This window comes from Cygnus olor, chromosome 1 (assembly GCF_009769625.2).
Source record: "Cygnus olor isolate bCygOlo1 chromosome 1, bCygOlo1.pri.v2, whole genome shotgun sequence".
Classification (NCBI taxonomy): Eukaryota; Metazoa; Chordata; class Aves; order Anseriformes; family Anatidae; genus Cygnus; species Cygnus olor.
This window is the reverse complement of record NC_049169.1, coordinates 94199029-94226391: the sequence shown is the minus strand read 5'-3', so window position 1 is coordinate 94226391 and position 27363 is coordinate 94199029. Positions and strand designations below refer to the sequence as shown.

At 39.6% G+C, this 27363-nt stretch overlaps 1 long non-coding RNA gene across 1 annotated transcript; it reads right to left on the bottom strand.

The window, feature by feature from the left end:
• Positions 1-1452: 1452 nt before the first annotated feature.
• On the bottom strand, positions 1453-23022 carry LOC121064086. The gene is made up of 5 exons (XR_005816324.1): positions 22303-23022; positions 20562-20611; positions 18581-18619; positions 17020-17096; positions 1453-7605 (listed from the first exon to the last, which is right to left on the bottom strand). It is a non-coding gene; the product is annotated as an uncharacterized LOC121064086 (long non-coding RNA).
• Between the last annotated feature and the right edge of the window lie 4341 nt (positions 23023-27363).

Genomic DNA, 27363 nt, shown 5'->3' with positions numbered 1-27363 from the left:
TGGCCCCATGCTGTTTATGTTATCCCCTCAGGTATTTATAGAGGTTGATAAGATCCCCTCTCAATCTCCTCTTTTCTAGGCTAAACAGTCACTATTTTTTTTACTAAAAAAATCACTTTCTTGTGTTGTAGTTTGAGTACAAATTTTGATAGCATCTGGTAATTCAGGGTGGACAGGACCTCTGGAAGTCTTTAGTCCAGCTCCTGGGGCTTATGGCTCCCCAGATGGATAAGGTTACTCAGGGCCTTCCTTATCCATCTGCATTTGGAAAACCATCAAGGTGGGGGTTCCACGTTATGCCTGGGTCTTGCCCCAACACTGCACTACTCTCATGAGGAAGAATTTTTCCTCATATCTAGTGAGAATTTCCTTTGCTGCAACCACATTGTCTGGTCAGCATCATGCACTTGCTGCTGAATCTTAAAAGCATGATACCTTTACAGGCTGGGATTTCTAGGGCTGGTTGCTGGAGCTTGGTTAGGCTGCACTCTCTGGTAGAGGTGAAGTGGACTGACAGTGTAAAAGTGATACTTCCACCATTTATGTGCTGAATCCTCTCATCCTTAGAAATTTGTGAGGTCCTCCTCCATAACAGCAGTTTAAGGTTGAAACTTTAGGCAAATCCCATGTACTTTCCTTTTGTAGCCATTGGGAAGGTACAATGGCAGCTTGCATAGGAATGGTTGTTTGTGGTCTTGGTTATAAATGTACAACCAAATTGTGCCAGGCAGTTAAAACAGCGTTATTGAGGGTAGCTCAAGCTTTTTCAGTATTTGAATTAATGTGCCTCACCACATTATTTCAGCTTACCTCACTCTACAGTACTGAGAAGGGTAGCACAATGCTACAGTGATAAGACCCTAGAAAAAATAGCTTACATTTTGATCTGCATTTTCAGTGCATACTGTTGGTATGAAGCTTGAGGACTTTGAGCTTTTGTGTGTGCTGTTGAATTTCTGTGTTCTTTTGGTTCTTATGGAAATGCAGACTGAGGAAGAAAAAAAAAGCGCTCAGAGCTTGGATCAAAGACAAAACGAAAACCTGGAATTGGTTCTTCCATTTGCTTAATTAAAAATTGAATCTGCAGAAACCTTACCCTTTTTTAGTGGGCTAGGTGAAATTCCGAGGTCTCAACTTCCCTATGAGGTCTTTGTGTCAGCTTTAAAAGACTGACTGAAATTTTACATGGCAAGATGACTGTGAATATTGTGTTATTCAGAGGGTCATCCATTTTGATGCTTTTCATACATGAATGTAATGTGGTATTGAGGATCTTGTGGGGTTTTGTTTTCAAAGAGAGTGACACTATTTAGAGTAGCCAAAATCTCTACTGATGCAAACCAGTATGATTCTAGAGAAGGCTATAAGGCTGCAGGCTTAGAGAGTTGAAGAACTGGACTCAACTACATTTTTATTCTTTTCCAAAGACAGAAAGACTATTGCTAATTTTATTCTTTTTCTTTTTCTTTTTTTTTTTTTTAACACCTGTGCTTTAAAAAGAGCTCTGAAGTTTTTCTGCTGCATGTATTTAGGTGCTGTCTGTGTTGTTTTTCTATTCTAGAAGAATTTATGCACAAATAGCGTATTAACAAAAGACCATGAGACACTAAATGGTCTAAGATAGCGAAGCATGATCAGGTCTGATTCAGACTGAGGCTGTTTGATACTTTTATTTTGAGCACTGAATTAATGCAGTTGCTTATCAGAAAACTGGAAGAAACTTTTTTTTTTTGAGAACAGAAAAAATCCCTTTCAGTTTGTCATTTCTATTGCTTCTAAAGCTAAAGGAGCCACTCTCATCCAGCTTACTGTATTATCCCGAGCTTTGATTGTGACTTATAAGTGCTGATGTGAACTTCAAAATTGAAAAAGTACTCTTGTTTAACAGAGGTCAGCTTAAAGGTCTTGCATGATGGTATAAGCTGAATAAAGTTATTTTTTCTGTATGTGTCAGAGAAGTAAAAGCTTTGGGGATTGAGCTGAAACAGCAGGTGATGCAAAGCTTATAAGAGAAAGATAATAACCTTTCCTTCTGTATCTGTGATCTCAGTAATTTGTCTGTGTGGTAGGTCCATACTAACTTTCCCCTTTCCCTTTCTCCCTTTCTTTCCTTTCCTTTCTCCCTTGAGTTCAGTAAGGCCATTGATTCTAAGGGTGTCAGAGAGCACTAATCATGTGAAATAATATACTTCTGCTTCTCCTGAGAACGAATTTGCCCTTAACCTTTTGCAAAAAGCATGCATGAATCATGCGGAGTCATAATGGAGGTACTTTAATTTTTTATGGTAAAAGTGAGTGTCTTGAGAAACTTCTGAACTTCTGTTAATTTGGAAAAATGAGATAAGGTCATCTGCTGAAGAACACAGAGAAACAGCCAGCAAAATGATACAGTCAGGTTCATAATTCACCCACTATTGTTTAGTCCCCAGAGTGTGGGCAAAACCTCATGCTGTTGAATGATTTATCTTTGCATCTGCTAAAGTATTTGTAGTGAGACAGTAATGTAACAGAGCTATAACAGAAGCAGAGTGCCGCAGGAGTTCCCATCTGTTTTGTCTCTTTAAGGAGCAGAGATGCGAACGTCCCAGAGCTCTAGGAGCGTTTGCCACCCCAAACATCACAGGAGGATAGATGATTAGGAGGAGCACCTCCAAGTCTTGAGAATGAGGGAGAATGAGTGTGTTGAAAGGCTGCCAGGAGAGTGCCTGCTGCCTATTTCTAGGGAGAAATTATAAAAGGGAAAGGCAAGAGGAAAGAGTGTGTCCCACATGCTAAAATCTCTTTCTGTGACTGTGGTAACCTCAGAAGCTTGGGTTAAAAGATCTGAAGTGCTGTCTTCTTATCTTGTGTGTCTAAAACCTTTTGTGGTATAAATCATGGTGTCAGGCTGAAAGCCATGAAATTAGGTTCTAGTTCATCTATTATCAACTGGACAAAATCGTATTTAGACCAGTAACTTTTCATAATTCTTCACATTCCTTTTGTACAGTTTGCTGCGGTTTTCAAGATTTTTACATCAGAGTCTTTCACAGTCTGTGCTTGCCAATTATATCAATAGATCTCTCTTCTAAATCCTCGTTCAACCTCCCTTGAGGATTTTCTGAAGATAAAAAATCATCTGGCAAGGAGTTCTGTAGGACTGTAGGGTGTCTTTATAACCCAACTTCTCTTAGGTTCATTGATGGCTCCTCTCTATTGAATACCTAAAGAGACAGTGAAATTCCTCTCCATGCCATCAGGCCTTCCTAAGGTATCTGTTCACCAGGGTAGAGAATCCTAGCCTACTGGTTCGTTTTATGGTGACCGCTGTCACTGTATGCAAAGTATTTGTCGGGAACACTTTACTTACCTGTGAAATGCGTGCATTTCTCAAATGAAACACTGTAGGTCTTCATCAGCAGATTAGTGAATTTCTAAATTAACCCACTGGCTTGGGCAGCATTTTCTTCTCTCAGAACTCTGAGAAACAAAGAACAATGTTTTGTTATTGTCTGGTTTTGAGTGTGCTGTGAAAAAGCCCATTAATAAGTGTCTTAACAAAACTCTGATTTTAGACTTACCAAAGAGGAATCACCACCAGCTGAATAACACATTTCACTTCCTTTGTTGCCAACGGTTTTTTAATCTTTCATTTTACAATGGTCTAGATCTGTGGACTGGGCAATATTAACGAAGCAGAAAAACTATTGCTAGTGACAAAGCTGGGGAGTGCAGAGGCAGGTCTATAGGCAGGGATACTAGGGACTGGGTTACATTAGAGAAGTGAAGGAGCCTGCCCTATGGATGAATGTAGGTAGTGTACTTTCAGGGAGAGTGGACAGCAAAGACAGAGCTGAAGCTTTTTGGGGCAGTTTGTGACAGTTTGGAAACCACTAATGTTTTTTAAAAGTTAGTTTTCCCAAGTGAGCTGAACTCCAGGTCAGCCCTGCTGGGTATGATGTGGCTTGCACAGACCAAAATGGATTTGAGGAGCAGGCCAGCATACTGAAGGCCACAGAACTGACCTCTTACTGGTACTAGTGTTTTCCAACAGCTTACTCTGTATGACCTCTAATCAAGAGATCTCAAAAATTCTGACAAGGTATAGGACTTTGTAGGGCAGCTGTACCATCTCAGCATCAGACTTCCTTTCTTGTCTATTTATATAACTCAGCCTTCTTGCCAGAGCATGTTTTGTCATGAGTTCTGTGAGATTTCATTGTCTTTTCAACTTTTAAGTGAAACAAAGTGTCCCAGACAATAGTGGATTTCAGTACTGTATTATCTTCCCCTTTTGGGTACTTCTTCAGTTTCATTCCTTTTTAAATGCAATAAAACCCAGAGCCCTGTCCTGATGCCTTCCCTCCCCCATTCTTGAAAGTCCCTAGCTAGGCTATCACATGCTCATCACTGGTTTTCCCCAAAGGCCCTTTTTTCTGTGGAAACACAGCACTTAGTGTTGTCATCCCGTCTTCTTTTACACAGAAGAGCGGTTTCTGCTCTTACTTGTGGAAAACTCCCGCAAAGTTTCCTCTCCCAAAAATGTTAAACCTTTTTTCTCTTCCAGATGTCCTCATTTTCCTTTGATGTGAGATACCAACCAGTCCCAGAAGCATTGTGCCTGCTTTCTTGAGAAACAGAAGTTCTCCCCGTAAATTTTGTAATAAGAAGCCTTGGAAAAGTTCTCATGTTTTCACCTGTTTATAAAATGAAGTTGTAAGAGAATGGCTTTTATTTCTAAAACCAGGGTCCATGGGACATAGAGCCATACCTGCCTTTCCTGCTTCTTAAGATAGGCTGTCACTTAGGTTATAAAATTGAGTAGCACGGTATCAAAATGCATTTAAAAAGTCATCTTTAATCCATCATTAGTATTTTTACAGTCTGTTTCTTAAACAGCTAAGAGGCTACATCTATATAATGGAGTAAGTAGAGGATATAGGCATATCGCACTTGTTGAATATTCATTCACTTGCTTCACCCTGGTATCACTGTGACCCACTATCGTTGTGATCCAGTTCTTATTTTATATTTAGGTACTAGATTTAAAGAAAGTGATATTAGATTTACAATAAGAAGTTTGCAGCAATGTTAACCTATCCTAGAAGTTTACATCAGGTCCTGTGAGCTTGTGGAGCAGTAGTTAAATCATCCAATATAACAGAAAAGTGAGTTATTTTTACTGCTGCTATGGCATTTCTCTAGGTAATAGAAAATAGAAAAGGTTCTAGAAAATAGGCAAGGTTCTTAAGCTCCTGTAATTTTTAAATCGACCAATTTCGTGCAATCAGTGTTGTACATACTTTCTTTAGCTTTGTTATTTCAATTGCACTTTCGTAAAAGACAAATGGCTTTTAAACAGTTCAACAATATTATATGCTTTGATATATTTTAATATGTTTCAACTTTTGCTTAAAACATATAATTTTGCTTTCTCATATAATTTTTTGATAAGTTATCTCTAACTCAGATAACAAGTTACAGGTTGCATTCAAACAGTTTAACGTGTTTGATTGACATTTTGGATCTTGAAAAATGTCTGAGCTAACATTTTTCCAGGCCATCCTGGAAGTACTGGGAAGTAAAGTCTAACATCTGTCATTCATTAGCTTGAGCAGTTTTGTTTTGTTTTGTTTTTTTAAGTATAAAACACTGGGCTTATTATGCAAGGGAAATCTACTAGATCTCTGAGTACTTTGTTCATTATTTAGTAAGTTCAGAAAGTGTTAGATTCAATATATTTTTTTTCTGAAAGATTTCCCTGTGATTTGTGGCTATAGTGACTGCAACAGATGAAACTTATGTTCTTTGGTTTGTCTCTGTATCTCCTTTTGTACCTCTAAATCCCGCCAGAGGGTGGTAGGACAGATAGTGGTTCTACTGCTGATGACCTGGTATTCAACATATGCCCCAGAGAGGTGTTAGGGAAGGAGTGTTCTCTCACAGTACCAGAAGCCAGAGTGCCTATTGAAATTGCCAGGCAGCAGGCTTAAATCAAGGAAAAGCAAGTTGTTTTTCCATAGTCCAGTGGAAATGAACAGCGAGACTGAGGGTCTCAGGGTGTTACTGAGGCTAGGAGTGCAAGTGGTCTCAGTAAAGTAACTGAATAAAATCATGGAACAGCTTTTAAATGCACAGATGTGAAACCAGCCTCCAACTCTTGCTGTCCCTGAACAGCAAGTTACCAGATCTCACTAGGGTATATTAGAGGAAGAGTCAGTCTTGCCCTATGTTGTAATCTTTCCCAAAGTACCCATTATTGGTCACTGTCAGAGAAAGGAGCTTGGCTTTTTACAGATTTGATCTGATTCACTTCAGCTGTCCTTATGTTGTTGACCCCTTACATTTGTGAAATGGAAACAAAAAGTAAAAATCATGTCCTCCGCCTCACCACAACCTGTTCTCACTTTGTTAATATGCAAGGTTAATGAGCATAAACACATCTGCTTGACTTAAACATGTTCTCTAGATTAAGAGCAGGAGTACATTAGATCCAGAGATCTAGTTTTGTAATTTAATATTCTGATAATGGACTAATGGTCTGAGAAGCAAAAGTAAAACAGCATCGAGTTATTCTTAATTCTGCTGTATCCTTATTTGGTTAGTTTACAAATTTTCAGTAACAGCAAGAAAAATGCAAGCTTCTAGTTCAGTCCAATGCCAAGAATGTAATCCACAGTTTGTCCTTAATCCCTTGAGGATCATCTCAAATGTTTCCAGTGCTTTTGGCAGGAATATTAAATTACAAAACCTAGGATACTTGCCAGAAACAGGAAAAAAAAAAAAAAGGTTCACAGTGAAAGCAGTGCCCCTGTTCTGTGTTTCTGCAGGAGAAAAATGACATGGCAATATGAATCACTGGTTTGAAAAAAAAATGTAAAGGGCAATTTCTCATAAAGGTCGTAAGACAATCTATTCCATTTAGTTTGCAGTACTAAAATATTCATGGTTCAGTGTCTGGAGACAGTTCAAAGCGACTATCTTGTTAGTATATTGAGCTTTTCTTTTATGGAGTTGAAAGTAGTTAACTATGTCTTTTCCAACTCAATCTGGAACCTGGGCCCCAGATTCTGACTTTTGTTTTATCTGTGTGTGGTTGGGAGAAGCTCACAGAGCCTGATGCGTTTACTTCTGATTCACTATGATACAACCAAGGCCAGCAATCAAAGAGTGCTGGTTTTGTTAAAGTTACCATTAGAAGTTGTCAACTAAAATAAATCATCAGCTGTATAAAATGTTCCAAGGAAAGGAGGGGGTTGGAGAACTGTAAAGTCTTGTTGTATGTATGTCAAACCTTCTTTGAAGATTACGTGGAAATCTGTGCTTGCTTTCTATGTCCAGGTGAAAGTCCTGTTTGTCTTTCAAGGGTGAATCTGTAGTCATTTCTCATAAAATTATTATACTAGGATACTTCCATGGGTATAAATTCTCCATTAGAGAAAAGGACAAATTATAAACTGTTTATTTAATTGATATTGAAAATTTTCTTCTTACATCAGACAAGTTTATTGACTCTTTTTCCTTCTTTCTCTCTCTTTCTGTCTCTGTCCCACATATTTGCATTTCTTGGGTCTGTAGAGGAGTTTCTGACATTCTCATCCCTTCTAGGCAATACTGTTGTTGCTTCTGCAAGACAAGAAATACCCGTGATTTATTTAGTAATACATTTGATTCTATGATAATACAAACAAAACTAACATAGTTACATAAAGCTGATGGAAGTATTTTATTGCCACAGAGTTTAGCACCAATCCCCAAAAAATCTTTATAGAAGGTACTGTACTTTGCTGATGCCTCCCAGCAATTGTCATAACTTTAGGCACAAACATCACAGAAACAGTCTTTTTTTTTTTTTTTTTTTTGGTCAAGAATGGAGTGACTGAAAAACACTTCCCTCCTTCATATGATGCAGTTGTGCTTCTCTGCAGAGGCAGGAAAGGGTGGAGAGGAGGAAGTTGCTTTCATGCTCATCTTTCTTGGCTTTTCCTGATCTGGGAGACATTTACATTTGCCAGCTGGGACATACCTGTGCCTGTATTGTGTTACCTGCTAAGGATGATTGACTTTTTTAGGATGCTTAAAAGATTCATTTATGCTGTTGCATATGCACTAGATTTGTCAGAAGACACGTTATGTATCATGTATGCATTTGCAGCTACAAACAGAAAGTTGGGCACATTTTCCACTTGTAACTCAAATTTTGATAAACCTAAATACAGGACAGCATTTATCTCGTTATCTTGATTCTGTTTGCAGATCCTTTAAGATAAAAGAGTTTGAAGGAATGCTGGAACTAGAAAAAAGGTGACAGACAGGTCAGTTGTGTGGAGGACCAATGTACAATCTGTTTTGTGAAATGGACAGATAAAGGCTCTTGTAGGCTTTTGGGTATAAATCTCATTAAATCCACCCACACACTTCTTTCAAAGGAAGATGGAGATATATTCAGGGAGATGTCACCAGCTTTGAAGACATTGCTTAAAGAAATTTAAGTTGTTTTAAAGCAACTTTTTAAGTTGTTTACAACAAAAGAATGGCACTGCTTTCCAAACATAAGCAACTCTTCCTTTTAGTTATAAAACACTAGTTACTTTCATCAAGCAAAACCATAAGATACATTTTTCTTGTTAACCGTATACCTAATAACATATTTTTTCTGTTGAAGATCAACTTGACCTTTGGTTAAAACAGTACCTCAGGGTAACTATTTAGTGTGTTAAGAAGTGGCAATGCAGTAGCATTGGCAGAAATAAGAAAATTGAGGCTTCCCTTTTGTTAGTGTAAAAAATTTATATGACTAACAGCCCAGTCAGATAATTCCACAAAGCAGTTATTTTGCTTGTGACCTCCATTCTTAAAACTTGGATGCTTAACTTAAAGTATATGAAAGCAAGTCCTACACATTTGCTGAAAGTGTATACCTTTCAAAGAATCTTTGGCAAGGCATTTATACCCGCATGTAAACTCCAGTTCTTTAATTCCCATGTTTGCTGAGTACCTATGAAGGATTATTGACTACAGAGGACAGTCATTCCATATCTTTAGGCCTGTACTGCAAACAGCGTGGTGTTGGCATTGTAATCTGAGCGATTAAAATGCATAAATAATTGAGTACATGGAATATCTGAGGCTAAAATAGACCCGCTAACCATCCTAAACAGTTAGCTTCGCTGAAATCAGAAGCAAAATACCCGGTATTCAAACAAGAAATGCTAGCTTCTTGTCTGCATGATATATCCAAGTTAAAAATTAAAGAAAATCAAACCTTGGACCACAATCTCAGATAGGATTAGAGTCCTAAATGAGAAGAAGGAAGGAAAGAATGATACAATCCAATAACTGAATTCAAAGCCTCCAGTAGGTTTCAGACTCAGCATGGAAACATCCAGGGAGAGAGGAGCCCAAACTTGCTTTTGCAATAAAAAAATAAAGGTACGAACCTTACAGAAGGAAAGGAGTGATGACATAGCTGATTTGTTTGTGTTAAACTTGTCTTTCAACTGAGCAGGAGACCTAGCTGACTTCAGTGGAGTTTTGCCAAAATAGAACCACATTAGGCACAGAATAGGATTTCAGAACTTCAGGTTCATTGATGTACTTTATTGCCCCTGGGAAATTGTTTTAATCACCTGTTTCCCTTAGGAAGCATCCCTATAATGGTATGCTATGATTCTTACTTCATGTTGTGTAGATTTGGTAAAGAACATTCCTTCCCCAAAACTTTCAGCATAGTCTCGCATTGCTTAGTGCTGACATGAAATAAAATATCAGCAGTTCAGGACTCACACTGCTTTTTTGGGGAGGGCGGGAGGAGGGGGGTTGTTCATGTTTACTGTTGTTTTATTATAACAGCCATGATCGTACATGGAGTGCTTTAGTTCAGAAAAAAAAAAAAAAGATTACTCAATTATTTTTTTTATTAACATTCTTGGGGCATATCAGTCAGATCATACTAACTGTAAAACCTTAAGCGATGAGCAATGAACCCTATGGAGAACCTAGGCGAATCCTGCTTTGCATAGCATTCTGATGTGGAGAAGCATGACAAGCAACATTTTCAGAAGGTTTGCTGGTGCTGCGATCTTCAACATCTGGGGGATTTGCAATGTGCTAGGCCCTAGTAAAACATCTTAGTTTTCTGTTGGCAGATGATATGCCTTTAAAAAAGCAATGCCAACTAGAAATGCTGACCACAAGCTCTTAGAATTTGTTCACTTCTTGAGCCTCGCCTTAAAGGATGCTGAGGACTTGCAGCCCTGGTTCTTACTGCTGAGAGCTACTTCCCCTTGGGACTTTTTAAAACTATCATGAGTTTCAAGATGAGTGTCCAAAAATGAGCTTTCTCGATGCTCAGCCTATCTTCCTGCTTGGCTTTTATGCATCATGTAACATTAAAAGGATCTGGATCTGTGTGTCCTCTGCAGCCTCCTACTGCCATGTATTACACGAAAGTGCTGGAAGGTACTATCTTTTCACACAATTCTCTTAAAATTATATTGCCTGTTAAGTAAAATATTAACTTGTGCACGGAGATTATCAGCAAAGCAGAATGAAGGATAAGGAGGTGCAGCATTGCCCAAGCCATCCATTTGAAGATGATGCCAAAGTCATAAGATTTGTTTAAAGTATGTAATAATTTGGGGTTCTTCTCTATTTGCCTTTCTGTCTAGGAATTAAAATTTTTCAGCTTTAGATCTTTAACCAGGCTGATGAAAGATTACTTTTATCAAGGGAGTTAAAGGTCATGTGCAGTCATCTGATTGCATGAGTTAGACTTCAGAAATACCAGCATTGCATGATTTAGCAATATGGTGTAGCATTGTTTTTCTCTTGAATTGCTTTTCAGCACCAGGGAAAGAACATGTTTCTAATAATTCTTCGTAAGAAAATGAGAAAAAAAAATTGTTGCTGTATCTTCAAGGAATGATAATGATTCTTCTTTCTAGCTATAGGGAGATCGCATTTTACAGCATGAGGGTGGTAAGATGTTTCTTTAAGCCACATGTTCTGTGCAAATGAAAGCTGCTTTAATGAAACTCACACTTTTCTTTGGGGGACTATATGTATGTCAAAGCAGGGCTCACAAAATATCAGCCATGATTCAGGCATTCTCATGACACTGGAAGAAAGAAAGTGAATGTCACTGACGACGGTAAAGAACTACAGTATGTGACCATCTTTTGAATCTAATCTTAATGGTTCATCCTTCCTCTGTGAGGGACAACATTCATGACTTTAAAAATGGGGTCATTACTGTGTGAACTGATTCCGGAATCTCTTTGGTGACCTCAGTGTAGCCTAACAGCCACACATTCCTTACCAGTGAAATGCAAAACCTCTGTCAACCTCTACTCTCAACTGGGGCTTACTGAAGAGAACTGGCAGTTACCATGCATAGACCTTGCACCAGGTCTATTACCTTTCATGCCAGTGGCCACATGAAGATCTCAGTTCAAGACTGGGATTTGGAGGCATGTGAACCTTACTTATGTGGGGACAGAGTATTATGACTCTATCTGTGCTTCATTTCCATCCGCTAGTGTGCAGATTAAATCAAGTCAGATTATATTGGATTAATTAGACTAATATACCTTAATTTATTTCCCCTGACTGAAGTGAAATTTGTATGTCTTTGTCATCTATCACTTCTCATTGTTGCCCAAGGACTATAAGATACATTTATACACCAGATACATTTATACACCAGAAATTGGCATGTCATGAGTTTCTGTTGGCATTCAGATAAAGTAGCAGTGAAAACAAAGCAATTCCAGGCTCTTCTACTTAACTGTGGTTTTCTCTATAAGCTTAAAAGTGGCAGCCAGCGCAATTTACTCTGGCCTGATGTCTCTCTTAACATGACTTAAGATTTCCCCTTAGTTTGGGGGTTCGCGTGTTGTGTTTTTTGTTTGTTTTTCTTTGTTTTTTTGAAGGGTACATTTAAAAGTCTAAATTGCTTTGGTTCCGTATAGACGAAATGAAAGAAGTAGTAATTAGAAAAGCAGCTAAGAAGATGAATAAGGCTACAGTTCTGTGGATAGGAAGACTTGAAGTAGGGGTGACATGACTTTCTCTGGGTCCCATCAGGGCCCCCAGCAAGGCAGGGATTAGAAAACAAGATCTCCTGGCCAGTTTTCACAGTTGACTCATATGTTGGTATAAGTCAGGAAAATATGCAAGGGAGGGACAGGGGAGGCTGCTTTACTCTTGGACCTGTGTGACTATTTCACAACAAATCTGTGGTTGTGTCTGCGAGTTTTCAGATATGTAGAGCTCAATTATTCCTTTTGGTAAGCAGAATTCAGATCCAAGCCCAAGGACATACACACTCCTAGGCATATCCCAATCTTGAACCATTCATTGATATAAGATGTTAGAACACATAAGCAATCTGAAGTCACACAGGGGCCTTACTGACTGCTGAGACCATGTGGCATAGTCTGTTTGGTGCAAATGAAAGAGGAAGGAATCAAGATAGCCATAATATTTCTAATGACGGTAGAAAACAACCTATATCCTGGGTAAAATTTTCACAAGTGAAAAGTGAATTGCTTAAGAGTGTAACTTGGATTAACAGTTCTGACCCTCCCTGGTAATCATTTAAATGCTGATTTTATTCTTTTTCTATCCACTGAGGGAGCAAGTATTATTATCAGAGAAATTCTGGAGTGTCTTGTCATTTTATTCTCTTCAGTTCAGTCTTATTGTTCTAATACATCTTCAGTTTATGCACATCTCCGTACTCTTTATCATCTCTTTTTCTTCCTTTCCTGTCTCTTCCTATCATTTTTTTCCAACTCGCCTCAATTCACTCCATGCTTTCTAGTCTCCTACCTGATCAGTTTTCTACTTAGTGTACACTAACCCTAGTATGTTGGTATGTACTACATAAATGTGATCATAGCACAGTACAGGGTGATAGGTGAACTGGTATGGTATGATAGAGAAACTGTAGGACCAAGTCCTACACATTATTTTTGTCCCATAGGTATTTGTTATAAGACTGTGAGTTGTTGAGTGGAAAACTACGTTAACCCAGACATGTTGAACTCACTTAGTTGTTCCTTTCCTTTGAACTCTGCTATTATTCATTTTTTATCAACCCCAGACAGAATGGAAAGTGCCAAGACCCAAAGTGCCAAGACCCAAAGGAAACATCATTAACTATTTTTACCTGCAGTTTGGCTGATACAGTACAGCAAGTGCTTAACTCCAATGAATAAATTTACACAAAAGCAGTCCTTACCAAGCAGCGTTAGTCTTGGAATATAAGAGTTCTTATGCTCTTTAAGTCTGTTCATTCTACCTTGTCATCTCCAGATCATCGCCACATGCACACTAATTAAAAAAGTCTTCTGAGAGAATTGTTTTATCTGCATTTTCCAGGAGAAATCCTGTGTCAGGGTCCTACTTAAGCAATGTAGGACTGAAAATCACAGAGGAAGATAATAGACTGTTGCATCAGTTTGATTCAGTTTACTTCAATCAGTGCAGATACCTTTTGTGGGCTCTTTCCTAAGTCGTAAATAGCTGAACCTAATTCAATCTGTTATCTATTGTTAAATAAGTTTCAGATTGTCAATCTACATAGGTAGCTATGTTAACTAAATCAGTACAGCCAAGTCAGAGTCAAGTGATTTGGTAGACTCAAACCTTGGCCGGTTGTCCTGTTCCACAGGGTGTGAGGATCATTACTGATATTTGAAGGTAAGGCATCTGTCATAAGAATTAATTGTTTCTTCATCAGGCCATGAGTAAAGTTCTATTGATCAAAATGGAAAAAATGCCAGAAAGAATAATAATGGACTGGAACAATTGTGTAAAGACAGCACAAAGACAGTCAGCAGCTTTGTGAACTGCTCGTTTCATAAAGGTAAGGTTTTCCATTTTTGAAGGATCTGTGCTGTGTTTGATATTTTTCATGAGACTTCAAATATTGCAGTTAGAGGAGATACATTTGGGCCACTGATCCAGGAGTTAGGAATCTTTCTGACTTACTCAATGTCTACTTCAGAATGTCTTAATATTATCCCAAAATATTACACAATAGCGAAGTATCTTTGGGGGTATTCTGTGGATATAATGGCATAGGGTTCTTAGGTTTCATTGACTAGACGTGTTCTGAGTAGTGTTGTAGGACACTCAAGGAATAACACCTATAGCAGGAAGGGACCATTTGGAAATCTCCCAAAACTACTAACCTTCATGAAACTTAAAAAAAAAAAAAAAAAAAAAAAAAAAAAAAGATAAATTTAACAGTAAGATAATAATTATTTAAAAAAATAAGAATGGTACAACTCTGGCAGATTTCTTTATATTGATTCTTAACCATATTTCTGAAACTTGCATGTGATAATTATATTTGAACAGTAAAAGACATAATTTCATTTTGCCCTCTAATTGTATGGTAACTCAGAAAAGGGCATTTGCCCCCACAGTTTTAAAACAAAGCCTACGAAGCAGAGGAAAGAGGTGGTTATGAATTCAATAGGAAATTTTATCTGGTAAGAAAACCAAGAACATGATACAGTAATATGACTCTTTTTTTTCTTCCAGCAAGAAGTGTTTACAGAGGGGCCCTGTGACCCAAGGTTTGAACTCACTGACTCACAGAAGTGCTAGTCTGTACAAGCCTTGCTAGTCAAAAATGTTCAAATACTGCGTCAGTGAAAATCACCCTCCAGGTAAGAGGTAATTAAATGAATTGCTATTTCTTGGAGCATTAATTAATTAAAGATTGGAAGAACCCCAAGTGCTTTTTGGCAGTGAGGCCTTGTCTTTGCTAAGAAAAATTGTAGAGGCAGCACTTGGGTGTTTGTGCATGTATCTTACCTTGAGGTGATGAGTGCTGTCTACATTAGTGAGTAGCACAGTGCAATAGGAATTGATTTGTAGAGCCAAACAGTGCTAAAGACCCTGTGTCTACACTATATGCTTTTTGAGGGCGTTGTTGTTAAAAATATTATATGCTCAGAGACTGTAGGTCTACCTATGAGTGTCATTATGACAGGTGTATCCATCACACCAGTAATGCTATCTTTTTTTAGCCAAAGTAAAGACAAACCATACATTTGTTGTGGATTCGGTACCACATAAACAGCAAAGGTCTTTGTAAAGTTCAAGCAGAAAAGGTATTTTAAATAAGCATGGGGGGGCTGATAACGGATCTGTAATAGAAGAATTTTGTTGAAAATCCTTGTTTTCCTTCAATAATGCTCTGAGATTGGAGCCAAAAAAATTTGTACAAACCTAAGGCACGAGACTTTTCCCACCTGATGTCCTTGTCTCTAAATTGGAGAGATGTGGATTTGATGGATAGGCTACTTGGTGGGTAAGGAATTGACTGGAAGGCCGCACTCAAAGAGTTGCTCAATGTTTCAATGTCTGAGTGGAGATCAGTGACAAGTGGTATTCCTCAGGGGTTGGTATTGGGATAGGCACGGTTTAACATATTTGTTGGTGACATGGACAGTGTGATTGAGTGCACCATCAGCAAGTTAGCCAATGACGCCAAGCTGTGTGGTGTGGTCAACACAATGGAGGGAAAGGATGCCATCTAGAGGGACCTGGACAGGCTTGGGGGATGGGCCTGTGCAAACCTCATGAAGTTCAACAAGATCAAGTGCAAGGTTCTGCACCAGGGCGAGAGAGATGATTCTGCCCCTCTGCTCTGCTCTCGTGAGACCTCACCTGGAGCACTGTGTTCAGCTCTGGGGCCCCCAGCACAAGAAGGACATGGACCTGTTGGAGTGAGTCCAGAGGAGGGCCATGAGGATGCTCAGAGGGCTGGAGCACCTCTCCTGTGAGGACAGGCTGAGGGAGTTGGGGTTGTTCAGCCTGGAGAAGAGAAGGCTCCAGGGAGACCTTGTAGCGGCTTTCCAAGTGCCTAACGGGAGCCTGCAGAAAAGCTGGGGAGGTACTCTTTTGTCAGGGAGTGTAGTGACAGGACATGGGGGAATGGCTTTAAACTAAAAAATGCATAGGTTTAGATTAGATATAAGGAAGAAATTCTTTACTCAGAGGGTGGTTAGGCCCTGGACCAGGTTGCCCAGAGAAGCTGTGGATGCCCCATCCCTGAAAGTGTTCACGGCCATGCTGGATGGGGCTTTGAGCAACCTGGTCTGCTGGGAGGTGTCCTTACCCATGGCAAGGGGTTGGAACTAGGTGATTTTTGAGGTACCTTCCAACCCAAACCATTCTATGATTAAGAACTGAGAGCACCATACAGAGCAGGCTTTTAAAGAGGCTTTCTTAGGACAGCAGATCTTGGTAGCAGGGCAATCTCTTTGCAAGTAGTCAAAGAATTGGACAGAAATCAGGGATATCAGTGGTGAAAGGATGACTGAGAAGGGAGAGAAGCCTGTTGGATATGTGTTTTTATTTTCATGGGAAGAATAAAGGAGAATACTGAAGGTTAAGGTGCCTGAGGAGAAAAATGAACATATGGGAATGGGCATGCTTTAGAGCAGAACAGAAAGCAAGGAACCTGGTGAGAGGCTATGAGAGAAAATAGGACTACCAAAAGGGTATCCACCTGCGAAATAAAGTCACTCAAGATAAGAGTAGGTTACAGCTCATTTATGAGTGAATATGGACATCACAGGAACAAATTGACACCACAGAGAGAGTGAATACAACTCTTCCCTTGTGGAAATGCTGGTCTAGAACACCTCTGCCAGACTTCTCTATTAGTTTTCATCTTCAGCTACCAAGAAATGTGTGGCATAACAGATATACCTTAATCAAGAGATCTGATTTAAAACAGAAAAATGGCCATTATGAAGGGAAGAGAGGAAGTAGTGGGTATATGGGTGTGGTTCCTTGATTGTAGTTAACTCTGTCACATGATTGCACATTCTGGTTCTATTACAGAGAGTTAAAGCATGATGTAGTAAATAAGGCAGGTCAGAAAGAGCTTAGGGCTTCTCTGGGTAGCTGTAACTGGTTTTGAAGGTGGCCACTTATGTGGAAATTCAGAGCTTCTGATCCGTTAATACTCACAACTATAAACTTTAGCTTCAGATTTAACATCAATTTTACCTCAGTTGGTTCCTTTAAACTTTGTTGGCCATTTAGTAGTGTTGATTGGTCATCTGCTGTGGATGTTACCAGGAGATCTGAGTTCAAACAGAAATACATGGGTTGTGAATTTGTGCTGGCTAGCCAGTGCACCAACACTGCAGTAGACAACAAACTCCTCTTTTCAGTTCGTTGCTGTTCTGCCTTCTCTGAGAAGGTGCAAAGCTTCTAATAGGAAGCACACTGACAGTCTCTAATGTTATGGAAATTGTGGTGAAAACTTTGTGGAGTCTTATCATTGTATCAGAAACCAAATGGGTCAAGTGGCACAGAGCAGATAGCTCTTATTTCTTTAAAAGCATTTTTGATTGTAGTGTAACTTTACACTCATTGAGTAAGTCAAGCAATACAAACTTGACAATATTTATAGCTACTTATATTCATGACATTTTGTTCTGTTTACTTCTCAGGAAATTGTTTCTCTAAGTAGCAAACAGGATTATGACTGTGGGTGACAAAATGCTTATTAGGTTTCTCCAGGATCACATTTCTCCTATTGTGTGGTAGTTCTTAGAAATGTGAGTCATGTCATTTCCTGATTCAGAGTTTCACTGGTGAGCTGCCTCTTGCTACTTGCCACCTTTCCACCCCAACACATACCCATGCCTGCATGCATATGACAAAATGTTTCTCATGTTATGCCAAGTGACCTATCCCTCCAACTATTACAGTATTATAAACAGTCCATTTTTGAACAAAACACCAAATAATGAGCTTGCCTCACTCGTGTTGTTTTTTTTTTTGGTCTTTTTGTTTGTTTGTTTCAGTAATTACATTCATATGAGCAAACTAAAATCAATTTTGAACCAAGATGCTGCAAATCCCCCTATAAATTTTTCCCCCAAAATTACAATCAGTAATTACAAATGAGGAAATCTACAGTGTCAAGATTTGTTTGTAAGCAACTGAAGAACAGGACAAATAGATAAACTTTCCAAACCTATCTTATAATCTACCAATATATTATTATTTGTAATAATTAGGTTTGAGTCTTTCACTTTTTACAAGACAAATTATTGACACATTTGGTATTGATAATTGACCATATTGTTTGCAGGGATACAATATACAGTCTTGGCTCTAGCAAGATAAACAGCTAGATGCAGCTGAGCCTCCAGATGCATAAACAAAGAGTGGAAAATTTGTATTACAATTATGAATAAGCTTTTTCACATATGGTGTATCATGGACATTTTTTTTCTCCATAATTGATAAAGAACATCCGCCAGCCCAAGTATCAGTAAATCAGTCTGACCATCCTGCACAGGTGAAACTTGCAGAAAAAACTGTACTGGTTTTGAAAAGAAAAAAAAAGTGGAGGGAGGGGGTGTTGTTTAGCTGAAACTAAAAACTAATAACTATCAGAATTGCTTTATGCTTTATCGACTATGGTGAAAAAAAATGTCCACAGATCAGAAGCTAATCAATCTTTGTTTCTCTTGTTACAGTGGCAGTTGCATTTTCTGGTCTCTTCTAGCAGGCATGACTACAAACTATAGTAATCAAATGTGTGTTTACTTACAGCAAAGTGGAGCATCTTTCATCCTCAATTTTTTTTGCTCTGACAAAAAAAAAAAGTTGTTTAAAGTTTGTAGTATAGTATTTAAACACAGGTGTGGACGTAGAATTGTTTTAGACTACAAACAAACATCAGAATGGTCAGATCTGCATTATGTTTGTTTTGCCCAGCATTTAAATCAGCTTGGCTCTCGTTTTATTGCCTCTGAGAACTGTGGATACACTTCATTTTAAAATTACTGGTAGATAAAGTAATCTGATTCAGGCTCTCTGTTGAATTCTAGCTTATCGTATTTGAGTTATTTCTTAGTTGAAGGTATGATTTTTGTTCTTTTTTTCCCCCCTCCTGTTGCTTAAGGAAAGCTGCTTTTGCTGCATTTAATCAACTCAACAGCCAAAAATATTTCATCTTTAACATTTTCAGCAAATCAATTCCTAAAGACATGCTAAAGAGGTAAGGTGAAACCAGCTTTTGCAAATTTCTGCATGCATTCTTTCTATTTTAATTTTAATTTTTTTTTTTCTTTAAATGTCATCTGTTTTCATGCTGAAGGTTAGAGATGTTTTTGAAATGCGTATTTTTTAATCTGTCAGAGGCTTTCCTCTTGAAACTAGCTACTGTAATATCTGCAGACTGTTACTAATTACTGATTGTTCAGACCTGTATTCACCCATCTGTCTTCCCAAAGATATTATATCACCTTCTCAAACCAGAGGCAAGAAGATAGAACAGTAAATTCACATTGCAGAGGACTTTGAAAATCAATAATTTTATTTTCAGTCCAAAATACAATAAAAGATAATTGTTAAGCCCTCCACAGAACAGAAATCTGAAAAGTATTGGCTTGCTGATTTCAACAAATAAGGACCAAGGAAGATTAAGAAATTGCAGGCTTCTAATTTCAAAATCTCCTAGGTTTGCCATAAAACCTGGGGTTTCTTTGCTCCCTTTTAGACAATGTGGTAGTGGGATGCCCAGGGACGGGAGAGGAGGGGGCGTCTGTGATTCTCTAATTTCTGGGCTATTGGAGCAAGGAATCAAAAAAATCCTGAAGTCCCATTCTCAAGAGTGCTGCCAGGATCTGGAAGACACCTGGTATTCCTGACTCTGAGGGGAAAAAAAAAAAAAGTCTGCTTAATAGGGCTGCCTGCAGGCCAAGATACCAGAAGCACACTCCACAGTCCATCTTCTGAACTTTTAAGGAGCTGAATGAGTAAACCAGCAAGAATTCAAGCAGGACTCTGAGGGGCAAGTGCTTCTTGCCCTTGACTGAAAATGTACAACCGTAATTGTAGATGAGGAAAAGCAAGCAAAAGGGTAGAACACAATGATGATGACGGAGCAACACAGGGAGTGCTGCTAGAAGTAACTGGCCACGGAGTCAAATGAATCTGATGCAAATCTCACAGAATTTCTACTTCTTGGTGTCACATGGTGACATCAGATCTGCACTGGCTTAAAACAAAACTGATCCTCTACCCCATTTTCATAGCTACAGCTTGCCTCGATGTTTCTGTTCCCATGCTCAGAAATGCTTTCTGAGTCAACTGAGAGTTGTACACAGGACCCACAGGCACCAGAAACTGAAGACAGATCTGGACCAAGATGCGTCTGAACTGAACTGAACTGAAGTGTTGGCTTTCTTGCTTTTAGACACATTGGACTTAGGTAGACTTTAGACTTTATTTTCAGAAAATGGGTAATATTTGTTGAAAAAATATTTAATGAAAAGATGTCTAAAAAATTCTAGAAACTAGACATTTCCACTCGGAGAGTGGTATATTACAAGACTCAGTTGCATTTATTTTGCTGAAGTTTTTTAACATATAAAGGCACCTTGAAATATTTTAAGAGAGCACTCTAAAAATATTGGGTAAGTTCTACTAACAAATGATAGTTAAGTTAGTATGAAAGTTTTAGTAATCACCTACTTTGCATGCATTTTGTATGGAAGAAAACCTGTTCAGAAAGTAGGTCGTGTTACCTGCCACACGCGCTGTCTCTTCAAAACCAGACGCAGCAGCAGATTGATCCCTTTTGAAAGAATAACATCAGATTAGAGAAGAAAGCTGGAAAGAGTAAATAAAGGCAAGAAGTTGCAACTTTAAGAAGTGAAGTCTTGTGAGTTTTCTTATTTCTGAAAATATGTCTTTGGTGTTACTTCTGAAAAGACCATCTCTGCTTCTGTTAAGAGATTAAGTGCATGTAATTACTATAACTGTTGGCATCCCATGCTATTTGCCTCTTCTGAAAAGGTTGCAGGAGCCTTCTTTCCTATAAAATAGACCTTTTGACTTGCAGTATTAATGTTTCAGATTCTGCTCTCAAATTTCTCTATTGTTGTTTCTCTATTGTTCCCTGTTGTAAATCATTGTTCATGATTGCTTTTCAGCAACAGTAGCACAGAAGCATTGGGGTAATTTTCATGTTTGTTCCACATGTTCATGACACTATAACAGCAGAAGAGTTACAAGAACATATCCACCTGCAGGATGTGGACTCTTCTAATGATTTTGGGTCAAGCTTTCTGTCACCTAAAGGTAACTGTGCTCTTTATAAAGTATTCTCTGATTTCTGAATTCAGCTGTTACTACATGTTTAAGCAAAACTTACAGGCAACAGTCCATCAAGATTGTCTTTGTTTGCTGTTGGGATACAGAACTACCTTCTAGTAGCTCCTACCAACCAGTAAATTGGGAAATCCTTAAAAGAACTATTTATTTAAATAGAATTATTTCTGAAAAAATATTACATATGTCTACAGTAGAGTTGATTTGATCAGAGACTTTCGACCATCGCAGTCACTGGGTTACCCAAATTTCTTTAGATCATGGGATAGCTGGCTAAACTGGCAAAACGAGGCTGTTTGTCCCAGGTAATTTAATTCTGTAATTAGTTTTTCCCCACTTCCTAATTACCTTCGGGACAAGAGTCAGATCTGGTTCAGTTACGTTCACAAGAAAGTATGAATAGGCTGTTCGGAAAGCTGAGCCTCCCAGTTACTAAAACAGAAACGAAAAAAGGAGAATACTTGAGGGGAAAAAAAAAAGGTAGAAAGGTAGAAAATGTTTGTTAAAACAGGCAATGAGACGGATTCTGCACTTTGTGGTATTGCTTTAAACAAAAGTTGTTTCAGTGACATGAAATCTATATTTATATAATAGGAATATCTGAAAGGCAGCTAGGCTTCACTTGTGCTCTTGCCCAGGCTAACTGACACTTCACATTTCTCATCAAGTTCAACGATCAGCTCAAAAGCACAAATGTAGATGGAAACATCAGCTGTGCAAGGGTGAGAGTAACATAACAGAAAGTTACTTAATCTGGTCACACTTCTGTGTGACACCTAAAAGAAGGTGTGAGTTTGCAGCCTCTTCTCAACTAGGTAATTATAAAAATGGCAGTTCAAAAATAATAATAATAATAAAAAAAAGCCAAAGCAGCATTGTTTGTGTTTATAGTTTTCTGACTTAGTCCTTCCATGCTTTTAAGGCAAGAAAGAGAGAGGTGAAGCTCACAGGACTTCAAATGATGCCCATTTTGTGGGCAGAGTTTCACCCCAACAAGTTTTCATGCTCTTGCCTATGCACTTACATACCATGCTGAGCTAGATAAATGCGCTTTCTAAATCTACCTTCAAGCTAATGAAAGCCAAGTAGCAAATGATGGATTTCTCTAACAAGACTGAAACCTCAGTGGCATCATTGTGCTGTAGTCAAACGTACACTAGTAAGACTGGTTCCAAGAGGACTCCTAAAATAGGCGCTGAAGATGTAACCTGACCCTGGGCTCTCTGCAGAGCCAGCTGCAGAGGAGGAGAGCTGCAGGCTGCACCTCACTCGGTTAGTTCAAGGAGATGACTGTTAGTGGAACGACAGCGGTCTCACTTCTGATCCCATTGTGCTTTCTAAACTGGCAGTGCCATGGCGACTGGAATCCGGCCTCTGAGTGTTCCAGATTCACCTTCACTGCCGAAGGAGCCCACATTTAGTTAAGGGTCAAGGTTAATATGTCTGCAGTGTCATTAGTCATGGTAGAATGTAGCTCAAGCCTGTGCTAAGGTCATCACAGGGGGAAGGGCAGGAAGTTACTGTCTAAACTGCTCAAAAGCTGCTGCCAGTGCTTTCAGCCTTTACACAGTGAGAACTGACTGAACAGGCAAGACTCCTTAGCTGGGTAAAAGCTGGTTTGAATTACTTGTACAGCACAACTTGGCTGAGTACCACTGAGGACGTCGCCTCTTTATTCAGTACACTACAACTATAAACTCTTTGTTTTCATTAATTTCAAGTGGATCACCATCATTTTCCTGCTTATAACACAGATTCAGAGCATGGACAAAAAAAATATGGAGACAAAGACAGGAGGAGAGGTGTCATGAGTCCATCTGCCAAGAGAAAGAGGTACCTGTGCCAGAGTTGTTTATGCCAATCAACAAGAAATGAGGTGGGCTTCTTCACCACTTCTTCTGCAAGTGGGTTTCCCTGAACCTTGCTCATGATTGTCCTTATGATTTTCCTGTAATTGCCAGTCTCTCTGTGTGAATGATTGCTCATCAGGACTGAAAAGACCAGTGGTGTCATCAGAACTGGTTCTCCCACTGCCATAGGCAACTACATGTAACAGGCATGTGGGCATCCTAAGTACCCATAAGGGCAGCTGTTTGGGTTTTTTTTAGGTGCAAGAAAGGAAATCAGCCCCAGGCTCTGATTCCTGGCCGGCAGGCTTAAGTAGGCCTTATCCCACAAAGAGAAAAAAGGCTAGAGATATGCCTATGCCTTTTGAGGGGGGAGGAGCTCCCAAAAAGGGAGGGACCAAGTGTATTCCTAAGAAAGAGGGGAGGTTTTATCTAGCAAAAGTGAAGGCTACCAGACCTGAGGGTAATACTAATGAGATGGAGTTCTTTATGGGAATGGATGTTAAGAGCAGAGGGAGAGATTTTGCACCAGAAGAGACGTAGTAGTTAGGGACCTGGATGGTTTGAGGCAGGGCTGTGATGGTTTGCATGGCAATTTTTTTGTTCAAAAACATCCATAAAATACTGCCTTTATATACCACCAATTCACCTTGTGCCACAGAGTCCTTACCAATACTTTACAACAAATTTGAGGCTTGTAGAAAAAGGCTAAAGAGCAAAACAATAATGTGCCACAGACAGAGGAGCGGAAAGTAGAGCAAGGGTACCAACAAGTTTCCAGGTTTATGCTATGGCAAGGAATTCATTAAATTCACAGCCAGTTTGTACCTCTTTGTTCTCATGCCAGCATTGTTTAGCTCCTCTCACAAGACAGGCTCTCCATTCTCCATGTAATCCTTCTCTGCATCTTTTTCGGAATTGTTTTCTTCTTGAGTGTGAGAACACATCATATACTATGTCCTGGGGGAAACACCAGTTTTATAGAATTGCATAAGTTCTTCTCTACCTTTAGTAGAGAAATAGTGTCTTTCCTATGGCATGTTCTCCTTTTCTGTGAACAGCTGAAGAATTATTTATTGTTTATTTCAGTAGTCTATGTGTCCTATCCCACTGACTTTGACAAATCTGGCCTTAATCCCATGCATCTCAATCTCTACACCACAGCTATCTTTGCTGCCCAGCACTGTTTGCCATTTGTGGCTCCTAAGAACATCTCTGTAGTGGTTTTGTTTGTTTGTTTGGTTGGTTGGTTGTTTTTTTCACTTATTCAGTCCTAGTGTGCTTGCAAGAAGATTTTTCTCTTGTTTGTAATGCATACGTTGGATAGTTTTTATACCTTTGATTAGATATTTTCCAACTTCTCACCACCTTCAGGTCTCTCAGCTCTTCAGTCCAGGTAAATTCACTAATAAATTTCCTTAATCTGACAAAGTTTGCCCTTCTGAAGTTGGAAAAAATTAATTACTCACCTACTTCTGTTTGTTTTTCTGTTTAATGTAAATGGAAACAGTTGCTGAGTAATCAGCCCAATGCTATTTTTGATAACCAGCTTTTTTTGAATGTATTCATTACTTACTAAGTTGGGGTTGTCTCTTTTTGTCTCAGTGACTTCTGTCAGTTGAAGAAATCTGTCAGCTATCAGTCATATGGCAAGCCAGGCACAAGTTTATTAATAGAACCATTTGTTTCCCAAGTGGTGTCTGGAAAGTTAAAGCTGACCATGGCACAATTCCCAGTAATGTTTCTATAATAACATTTCAATGACAGACCTCTTCTTGCACCTTTATATTTTAGCAGCAGACAAGAAAGGCCAGGTTACAATGAGATGTCCAAAGTGAAAACAACCATCCCCCAAAAAACAAAGGCTGTGAACAGGTGGTCTGGGCTGCTGGAAGTGGCACTTCCTGTTCATGTACAATGGGGAATTTTATGATGAATTAAATGATGATGAGTTAAAAGACAAACAACTTTAAAATAAATTGCGAAGATCATTTGGTGTTTTCCACTAGGCTGGATGAAATGGCTAAATGCTGAAATAAGAATATTGTATTAAGATTACAAATGCCTTGGTTATTGGCCTATTGATCATATTCATGTAGGTCAGATCTGTCTCCCTTTTGGAAAAGGAGTTGAGCAGTAGAAGAAAAGTCCCCTCCGTGATTATACTTGTGAGTTGAGGACACCACCCTGCCCTTTTCTGCCTTAAGGCTGCTCTCTTCAGCCTGAAGTGCCATGAAAGCCCAACTCCCTCTCCCATGCCACCAGCCCAATTTCCTGTGGGTAACTACTGGAGTCGTCTGACCTGTTGCAAGTGGAGACCTTCAGCCCGTAGCAATAGTCATTACCTGGCAGAATCTGTAAGCTAATTCAGTCATGGGAAGAATTGCATTTCAAATTTTCCCAGTTGTTGTACCTACATCCAAGACTTTGAGTGCAGCTTGAGCTCTTAAGTATAAGAAACATGCAAAGCTCTCTTCTCCTTCTCAGCCCCTGTCCTTCTCTCATTGAAATTTGGCTGCTGTTCACATACTACAAGGCTTCTAGCAGCTCCTGCCATACGTTTCTTGATTTATACTGGCTTCCCTAGCCTTCTGAGCCTCTTTCTTCTTGGGGTCTGTAGCTATTTGTATCATTTTTATATCCCCGTCTCTTGTCCTGAATTGCTACATCATATTTTCAAGCATAAACCCAATCTGAAGAGTACTTGGAGGAAAAACGTGCACCTGTTCCCAGGTTTTTAGCTCTTGCACACCAGTTAAGAAATCTGGTCTGGTTAAAGAAAAAGGCTGAAAGTGTGAAGACGGGATATCTCATATACGAGAGCTGCAGTAGCTGCCTCAGTGCTTGCAGTAACGAGTGGGCTAAACAGGTGAAGCCAGAACAACACAGGACGGAAACCTGGTGGTCTGGAGACCAGAATGACAGGCTGTGCAGTGAAGAGCCAGAGGAACAAACAGGGAGGTCTTCTTAAAACTCTTGAAGAAGGAAACTGAACATTAAGCTGTGCTTACAGTGGGAAGGGCATCTCACATGCTATCCTCTTGTTGAAACAGCAGACAAGGAACAATGAAACCTGGCATGGTACTGTAGGAATGACAGGGCCATCATAAAAGGCCATGTATTTCATCTTCCAAAAGTATCTTATATCAGCGAGCCAAGCACGTGAGGCCGAGTGGGTAGGGACCCAGAGGCACAGGCACAAGGACTTCTCGCTCCCTCTGAGCTCAGAGCCCAGCTGCATTTGGCACCAGGGCTGTGCCCTAGCAGCAGACTGCAAATGAAGGTCTCCCACTGCCCTGCCACCCCCTCGGCTGGGTACTCCCTCCTGTGCCCAGCCTCACTTCTCTCCTTCTCCAGCTCTTACCCCATGCCAGATGCCATGGCTGGCATCCTCCGTGAACAGCAGCCCACTGTGTGCCTGCGAGTTACAGGGAGGGAAGGTGACTGCCACGTCCCCGTCAGATGTATGGGAGAGCTGGATCTTGAGAGGTCTGCCTCCTGCCAGGGAAGGGAACATCAGCCCTTGTCCTCTGTCCATAAGGGAAGGGCTGCTGTCAGTGCTGTGAAGCTTCAGTTTGGGTTAGCCTTGGATGCACGCAGAGGTGAAGTCATGCTAGTATGTTGGCAACACGGAAGGATGGATGAGTGTGAAACTTATCCTGAGTTCTCTGTGACAGTGTATTTTAATGGAAACAAGATAACAAATGGAGGAGAGATCTCTGTTTTTTGATGTTGTTCTTGACCTGGTGAAAATGAGTAGCTGCTCAGGATGCATTCTTCATGATTTTGTAAGCCCTTTCTCCTTCTTCCTGTTTCTCTCCTCTTCAAGTGGGTGTTTCGCCTATTTCTTCCTCTGTGCACACCCACTGAAGCACAAGGATGGTTAGTGCTTATTGGATAATGTCTTTCTTTAAGGGTTTTGCAAATGCTCTTGTGCATAGAGTTATGCCTTGAGGGCTTCATTTTGCTGGGCCAGTCGGGCTTGCTCATGTGCTCAGCACTTCAGATTGCATTGAACTGGCTGACAGGGAGATTGTCACAGCCCACCTGGCTTGCCTCCAAAATGTTTCTTGCTGGTTTATGTTTTGTTTGCTTGTATCCTGTCTCCTAGATGGAGTGCAGGAGCACTGCACAGCCCAGGATAAAGCATTCTGTGAACTTCCCAGAAAAAAACTGTCCCTGTGGATCATGAGAGCAGTCACAGCCTAATGCAGGTCTTTGGTTGAACAAGCCTTGAAAAATGACCTCAGACTAGGTGGGGGTCAGGTCTTGTGAACTCACGGCTAATGCTGTGGATTCTGATGGGAATTCCTACAAAAACTGCCCAGATTTTTTTTTAGACCTCCTGTGGCAGGCTTTATCAAGTTGT